The sequence below is a fragment of the Gorilla gorilla genome, chromosome 4 (assembly GCF_029281585.2).
Source record: "Gorilla gorilla gorilla isolate KB3781 chromosome 4, NHGRI_mGorGor1-v2.1_pri, whole genome shotgun sequence".
NCBI lineage: Eukaryota > Metazoa > Chordata > Mammalia > Primates > Hominidae > Gorilla > Gorilla gorilla.
Window position 1 is genome coordinate 85,038,848 of NC_073228.2, and position 8,575 is coordinate 85,047,422.

At 40.5% G+C, this 8,575-nt stretch overlaps 1 long non-coding RNA gene across 1 annotated transcript; it reads right to left on the reverse strand.

The window, feature by feature from the left end:
* Positions 1–1,419: 1,419 nt before the first annotated feature.
* Positions 1,420–7,308, reverse strand: LOC109026997 (uncharacterized). Its single transcript, XR_002006094.3, has 4 exons — positions 7,001–7,308; positions 5,315–5,502; positions 3,875–3,950; positions 1,420–3,540 (listed from the first exon to the last, which is right to left on the reverse strand). It is a non-coding gene; the product is annotated as an uncharacterized lncRNA (long non-coding RNA).
* Between the last annotated feature and the right edge of the window lie 1,267 nt (positions 7,309–8,575).

The window sequence follows — 8,575 nt, forward strand, 5'->3', positions numbered from 1 at the left end:
AGCCAGGCCAGTCTTGAACTGCTAGCCTCAAGCGTTCCTTCCGCCTTAGCCTCTTGAGTAGCTGGGACTACAGGTGCTCACCACTGTGTCTAGCTAAGATTTTTTGTTGTTGTTGTTAGAAATTTACAAACTGAAACTAAAATGTATATGAAAATACAAAAGACTTAGTACAGCCAAAATAATTTTGAAAATGAACTAAGCTGAAAGTCTTAAGCTACTTGATTTTAAGGCTTTTCAGAAAGTTAATATGATCAAAACAGTGTGATGTTGGTGTAAAGATATATTATCAATGTGGATTGGTACATATGTAAAGCTATATACATCAGCTGGGCGTGGTGGGAGGCCGAGGTGGGTGGATCATTAGAGGCCAGGAGTTTGAGGCCAGCCTAGCCAACATGCTGAAACCTCATCTCTACTAAAAATACAAAAATTAGCTGGGCATTTTTTTGGCACATGCCTGTAGTCCCAGTTACTCAGGTGGCTGAGGCATGAGAATCGCTTGACCCTGGAGGCAGAGGTTGCAGTGAGCTGAGATCAAGCCACTGCACTTCAGCCTGGGTGATAGAGCAAGATTCTGTCTCAAAAAAAAAAAAAAAATATATATATATATATACACACACACACATATATATAAATATATATACACATATATACATATATATAAATATATATACACATATATACATATATATAAATATATATACACATATATACATATATATAAATATATATACACATATATACATATATATAAATATATATACACATATATACATATATAAATATATATACACATATATACATATATAAATATATACACATATATATAAATATATATACACATATATACATATATATATATAAATCAAAGGAATAGAATAGAGTCCAAAAATACACCCATACATATACAGCCAATTGATTTTTTGACAAAGATGCCAAGGCAATTAGGGAAAAAATATTATTTTCAAAAAATGGTGCTGAAATGGTTGGATAGCCTTATGCAAAAACGTGAACTTCAGCTCATACCTTACACCACTGAATCATAGGCCTGAAATGTAAGAGCTAACATCAGAAAACTTCTACAAAAAATAAGGAAAATCTTAGCATCCTTGGGATAACCCAAAGGACAACCCAAACATCCATCAGCAGGTGAATGGATACACAAATGTGGTGTGCCCACCCAATAGAATACAATACAATAGAATATGATTCAGCAATGAAAATGAACAAACGAATGCTACACTCATCAAAATGGATGAATCTCAAAATCATTATGCTGAATGAAAGAAGCCAGTCAAAAAGAGTGCATACTGTATGAGTCCATTTATATAAAATTTTAGAAAATGCAAACTAACTCACAGTGACAAAGTAGACCAATGGTTGCATGGGGTGATGGGGGGAAAAGGTGGGAAGGAGAGATTTCTTTATTTTATTTTAAGTTCTGGGGTACATGTGCAGGATGTGCAGGTTTGTTACATAGATAAACGTGTGCCATGGTGGTTTGCTGCACCTATCAACCCATCACCTAGGTATTAAGCCCTGCATGCATTAGCTATTTATCCTGATGCTCTCTCTCCCTCTGCCTCCCCGACAGGCCCCAATGTGTGTTGTTCTCCTCCCTCCATCCATGTGTTCTCATTGTTCAGTTCACACTTATAATGAGAACATGTGGTGTTTGATTTTCTGTTCCTGTGTTAGTTTGCTGAGGATAATGGCTTCTAGCTCCACCTATATCCCTGCTAAGGCCATGATCTCATTCCTTTTTATGGTTGCATAGTATTCTATGGTGTATATGTACCACATTTCCTTTATCCAGTCTATCATTGATGGGCATTTGGGTTGATTCCATGTCTTTGCTAGTGTGAATAGTGCTGCAATGAACATACGCGTGCATGTACCTTTATAACACAATGACTGATATTTTGGGGGGTGTATACCCAGTAATGGGACCGCTGGGTCAAATGGTATTTCTGGTTCTAGATCTTTGAGGAGTCGCCACACTGTCTTCCACAATGGTTGAACTAATTTACATTCCCACAAACAGTGTAAAAGTGTCCCTATTTCTCCACAGCCTTGCCAGCATCTGTTTCTTGACTTTTTAATAATTGCCATTCTGACTTGTATGAGGTGGTATCTCGTTGTGGTTTTGATTTGCATTTCTCTAATGATCAGTGATGTTGAGCCTTTTTTCCATGTTTGTTGGCCACATACATGTCTTCTTTTGAGATGTGTCTGTTCATATCCTTTACCCACGTTTTAATGGGGTTGTGTGTTTTTTCTTGTAAATTTCTTTAAGTTTCTTGTAGATTCTGGATATTAGACCTTTGACAGATGGATAGATGGCAAAAATTTCCTCCCATTCTGTAGGGTTGTCTGTTCACTCTGATGATAGTTTCTTTCAGAAGCTCTATAGTTTAATTAGATCCCATTTGTCAATTTTTGCTTTTGTTGCAATTGCTTTTGATGTTGTAGTCATGAAATCTTTGCCCATGCCTATGTCCTGAATGGCATTGCCTAGATTTTCTTCTAGGATTTTTATAGTTTGGAGTTTTACGTTTAGGTGTTTAATCCATCTTGAGTTAATTTTTGTATAAGATGTAAGAAAGGGGTCCAGTTTCAATTTTCTGCCTGTGGCTAGCCAGTTTTACCAGCACCATTTATTAAATAGGAAATCCTTTCCCCATTGCTTGTTTTTATCAGGTTTGTTGAAGATCAGATGGTTGTAGATGTGTGGTCTTATTTCTGAGATCTCTATTCTGTTCCATTGGTCTATGTGTCTGTTTTTGTACCAGTACCATGTTTTTTTGGTTACTGTAGCCTTGTAGTATAGTTTGAAGTTGGGTAGTGTGATGCTGCCAGCTTTGCTCTTTTTGCTTAGGATTGTCTTGGCTATATGGGCTCTTTTTTGATTCTATATGAATTTTACAGTAGTTTTTTTCTAATTCTGTGAAGAACATGTATGGTAGTTTGATGGGAATAGCATTGAATCTATAATGCCCCAAGCATTGAATCTTGGGGCAGCATGACCATTTTCATGACATTGATTCTTCCTATCCATGAGTATGGAATGTTTTTCCATTTGTGTCCTCTCTTATTTCCTTGAGCAGTGGTTTGTAGTTGTGGAAGAAGAGATTTCAAAGGAGAATGAGGAGACTTTTTCAGTTGATGGAAATGTGTCTTATTTTGATTGTGGTGATGGTTTCATGGATATATGAATATGTTGAACTTATTAAATAGTACTCTTTAAATATATGAAGTTTATTGTAAGTCAGTTATACCACAATTTTGAAAATACAACAAACAGTTGTAGTACAGTGCACTCTAAATCCATAATGTATCAGTCAGGGCAATTTATACTAGTTGCTATAACAAGAAGCCCAATATCTCATTGATTTAATAAAACAATAGTTACTTTGTTTCTTATGTCATAATGCCATGTGGGTTAGGCTGCCCCTGGCAGCTTGAAGCAGGGAGCGATGACGCAGGGACCCTGGTTCTTCCATCTTGTGACCCTGCTGCCTTCAACATGTGGCCTCCTGTCTTTTCAAGAAAAAGAAGAGACGGCAGAGATGATTATGACCGGACCTTTAATAAGGAGTTGCCCACCATGTCTGCCTACATCCCTTAGGCCAAATGGCAGGGAGGTTGGCAAATATAGTCCTCTCCATGCCAAGAAACAAGAGTAGTGTTTTCATTTATATATTTCATCAGTCCCTGCCAGGAGAAAAATAAATTGCTCTCCATCAAGGAGCTATGCACATAATAACATGTATTACAAAACAGAAACATGTTTCTGAGCCAAAATACCTATATTTGGATTCCTTCACAGTTTTTTCCTACAGGGCATTTGCTTTATATCTCTTATATCTCTTACCTAAAGAGCCTATTTAAGGACTTCTTCTCATGAAGGAATAGTTTCTGCACCAAAGGGGATTCCAAGTCTCCAACTCCTACGAGAGAGAAAATTGGTGATAGTTTTCAAATCATTGCCACTGCCTCCCCAACTCCTTTCCACCTCTCTCCCTAAGGTTTCAAATCTTTCAGAGTCCAGTCTGAGCAAAGGTCTGCAGCTATGTGCCCTATGCCATCTGCAGTTTCACCTGCTTGAGGGGAAACTGAGTTCAGCATAATGACACAGAGCCACCAAGAAAATTATAGCAGGATAAAGGGACTTCTTACCAGCCAGATAGCCTCAATTTGTGACCATTTGGACAGGCAGTGACAGTGACAAGATGTGAATTCAAGAGCTTTCACTCCCAGTTGTGTGACCTTGGGCAAGATAAATCCTTCTGAAAGCCTCAGTTTCTTCATTGATCACAAATATGGGGGCAATTATAATACTATCAAAGTCAATTAAACAAAGGGTTACTGAGCACTGTGATGAAACAGTGAAAAATATATCGAAAAGCTATAATCCTTGTGGAACTTGCAGGCTAGAGTTAGATGCAGAGAAGCAAAGACAGTTAATATTATGCATTAAAGTCTATGATAGGAACAATATCCATCTTACCTCATAAAGTTACTGTGAGGATCAAATGAGGTCTAATAAATGTATTTAAGCTCTACATAAACTGTGAAATGCCCTACAAATGCTCATTACCGCCATAAAGCAAACAGGCCCTGATGTCATCTGAGTGCCATTACATCCCTGCCACTACTCCAAATGCGTGAAATGCAGAGAATTCAGAGAATTACCCAAGTGTATAACACATTTGTACAAAAATGGAATTAAATGAGATAGTAACACATGTGGAAGCATTCTATAAAATCACATGCTACACACATGTAATTTATTCAAATGGTTATTTCTGATGTTTATTACCAAGGACATAGCCTTTGTGGTTCAAAATGCCCTTTCTATGATGGGATAGAGAAGGCTGCTGTTTTTCAGCCTTAAGTACATGATCCATGATGATGATGATCAGCCTGTTGACTGCAACACAAAAATACATCTCCCTGAGCTCATCTTGGAAGGGCATGGGGGTACACTGGTAGGATTTTAATGCCCCAAAGAGCACATTTCCACACACACAAGAGAGAAAAGATACTTTGTACTTCGTTGCAATATTTATTCCCACCTCCCCTGCCCACTTTCCCCACTACAAACCCCATAAGGTCTTCTACAATATCGTCTGTCTTCATGCTGACATAACATATCACATCTTCATGGTTACCCAGGGGGCTTTCCCTGTAGCAAATTCTCTTGAGGCAGCGGGTCTCTCCCAGACCAAACCCAGCAGAGCTTCTAACCAGGTGGATGTGGTCCTGGGGCACCTGTTGACCTTTCCTGTGTCAGAATGTCACTGACACTCACCTATGGGGGCCAACAGCTGGCTCTGCTCAGAGAGAGATGATCTAAGTGTTGGGCTTCCAAGTCTAGAGCATGGGTTGATTTTTCTAATATTTTGATTTGCGACTTGGATTTTTAGCATCAGTTTCCTCAGGCGACTCCTGAGGTCGAGACTAGGCTCATGGCTCTCACACTTTCGTGGATCGGACTACCTGTTCCATGTAAACACAGACACGTAATTAGATAATCCATTCTCCGAGGAACTGAATACACAGTTTTCTAAACCGAGTGGTATTATTTATGGTGAACTTCAAAATACCCAGGGAACAAATATTGTTGGTTTCTTCAGGTAGCCAAAAATAGGAAAAATAAGAATGAACAGATTTAGGTCCAATTCTAGAACTCTGTTTCTCCCTGTGACTCCAAGGATTTTAATGGGAGGTCATTGTTTCAACTCCCGAAGCTTAAGGCCTCACTCCAAGAGCTGGGTCTCCTTTAATGTTCTCTCCTCAATGTAGCATTGTTCACTCCTGCTCAGGCCAGAGCTCCATGCTCACGTCCTTTTTCTGTTTAAAGTCCCACCCTGGGCCAGATGTGGTGGCTCACTCCTGTAATCCCAACACTTTGGGAGGCCGAGGTGGGCAGATTGCTTGAGCCCAGGAGCTTGAGACCAGCCTGGACAACATGGCAAAACCCTGTCTTTACAAAAAGTACAAAAATTAGCCAGGCATGGTGGTGCTTGCCTGTAGTCCCAGCTACTCAGGAGGCTGAGGTGGGAGGATCACTTGAGCCTGGGGAAGGTCGAGGCTGCAGTGAGCCAAGACTGTGCCACTGTACTCCAGCGTGGGCAACAGAGTGAGACCTTGTCTCACAAATTAAATAAATAAATAAATAAGGCCCCATCCTGTCCCATTTAATGATGTCATTAGTATGTGACAGACCATGTTCTATGCACTCTGGACATATTAACTATTAAATTTTCATGAACTCCTAGGAAGAAAGTCCTATTATTACCTCCACTTCTAACATCAAAACTGAGGCATAAATAAGTAATTTGTCCAATATAATAAATGACAAGAGTTAGGGCTGGAGCACGTGGCACATGCTCTCAGCTTTAACTCACACTTCCAGGCAACACAGGAGAAACACTCTATAATAAAGAGGATGGATCTCTGGTCAGACAGGCCCGGGTTCAAATCCTGCCTCTGAGACTCACAAGCTCTACCATTTGGGAATGTTACTTACCTTCTCTGAACCTGTTTTTCTTCTATAAAATGGGCATGATAATAATACCTACTTCGTGAGGTGGATGTGACAATCAAATGTACATAAATCACCAAGTAAAGGATTTGTCTCCATTTCCAGGCAGGTGACTTTTAAAAGATATTACATATGTATTTTATTTTAGAAATTCCAAGATGCCACTGTACCTCTCTCCATCTAGATAGCCCACAGTTGCCTTAAAGTCAAACCCAAATACCAACTGTTATCAGTTCTCTTGCTCAGGCCAGATACCTAGAGCCATCTTGGCTTCACCTCCATCCTCCATCTTCCGACCTCTATATCTAATCAGTAGACAAGACTCGTTGATTCCTCCAGTTTGGCTGGAAACATCCAAATGTTTCCTCCATCACCATTGTTAAAACTTACCATGTGTCAGGTACTGTGGAAGTATTTAAAAATACCTCCAGGGGTAGATATTACTATTACCTGTATCTCCAGTTCAGTGATGAGAAAGCTGAGCCTGTAAGAGATTAAGTGGTTTGTTCAGTGTTTCATAATGAATATGTAATAGCGCAGGGATTGGAATTCACACTGTCTGATTCCAGAGCCCATGATCTCATACAATCTCGGCAGTTCCTATGGTTACACTGGACAACATGCAGCTCTGAGACGAACTGAGACTAGATCTTGCAGGTCTTTAGTTCAAATGTCCCAGGAAACAGCTCATTTTGATCGAGCCAAATCAGGCACCCACTCCCAGGCCAATCACTGTGACCAGGAAGGTGGGGCCTGTAAAAAGGTGGCAGCTCCATTTTGAACCAGACAGTCTGAAGGGCAGGACTGTGGCCAGAAGGGGAAAAAGGAAGGGGTGCAAGACGATACAAGGCCACTGTGCTTCCCTACTCAAAAACCTGTCGTGTCCTTTTGACTACTTGTATATAGGACCTTGCAGGCCACCGTGATCTGACCTCTACCTCCATTTACGCCTCCATCTCTCATCATACCCCATCATACTTTCTTCTCTCAAACCACGATAAACTCCCACATTTCCTCTACCCTGTACTTTTCTGTTATTGGTCTTTCATTCTCATAGCTTCCTTAGTTAAAAATCCTTCATTCCCCAAATAGGAACGCTTTTACACTGTTGGTGGGAGTGTAAATTAGTTCAACCATTGTGGAAGACAGTGTGGCGATTCCTCAAGGATCTAGAACTAGAATTACCATTTGACCCAGCCATCCCATTACTGGGTGTATACCCAAAGGATTATAAATCATGCTACTACAAAGACACATGCACGCGTATGTTCATTGCAGCACTGTTCACAATAGCAAAGACTTGGAACCAACACAAATGTCCATCAATGACAGACCGGATTAAGAAAATATGGCACATATACACCATAGAATACTATGCAGCCATAAAAAAGGATGAGTTCATGTCCTTTGCAGGGACATGGATGAAGCTGGAAACCATCATTCTCAGCAAAATATCACAAGGACAGAAAACCAAACACTGCATGTTCTCAGTCATAGGTGGGAATTGAACAATGAGATCACTTGGACACAAGGCAGGGAACATCATACACTGGGGCCTGTTAGGGGGTGGGGGCCTGGGGGAGGGATAGCATTAGGAGAAATACCTAATGTAAATGATGAGTTGATGGGTGCAGCAAACCAACATGGTACATGTATACTTATGTAACAAACCTGCACATTGTGCGCACGTATCCTAGAACTTAAAGTATTAAAAAAAAAATCCTTCATTCTCCAGCTCTGCGTATTTGCCACTTAACCAACCACCCTTCAGGACTCAGACCAAATGCTCCCTTGATTGGGAAGTGGGTCTTCCCAGCAGAAAGTAATGTCCCACTCTGTGCTGCACTGGACCCCATAGTCCTTCAGAGATGCCCGAGTCGGAGTTCCCCTGAGGGGGTTGTGCGTTTTATATCCATATGGCCAGTCATCAGCTCTGGGCTTCCTCAGAAAGGGGAGACACGATCTTGGCGAGGTGGCTGTCTTCTGCGGAGAACAATCACAGAGAGGGCTGACTGCCAGTAGAAC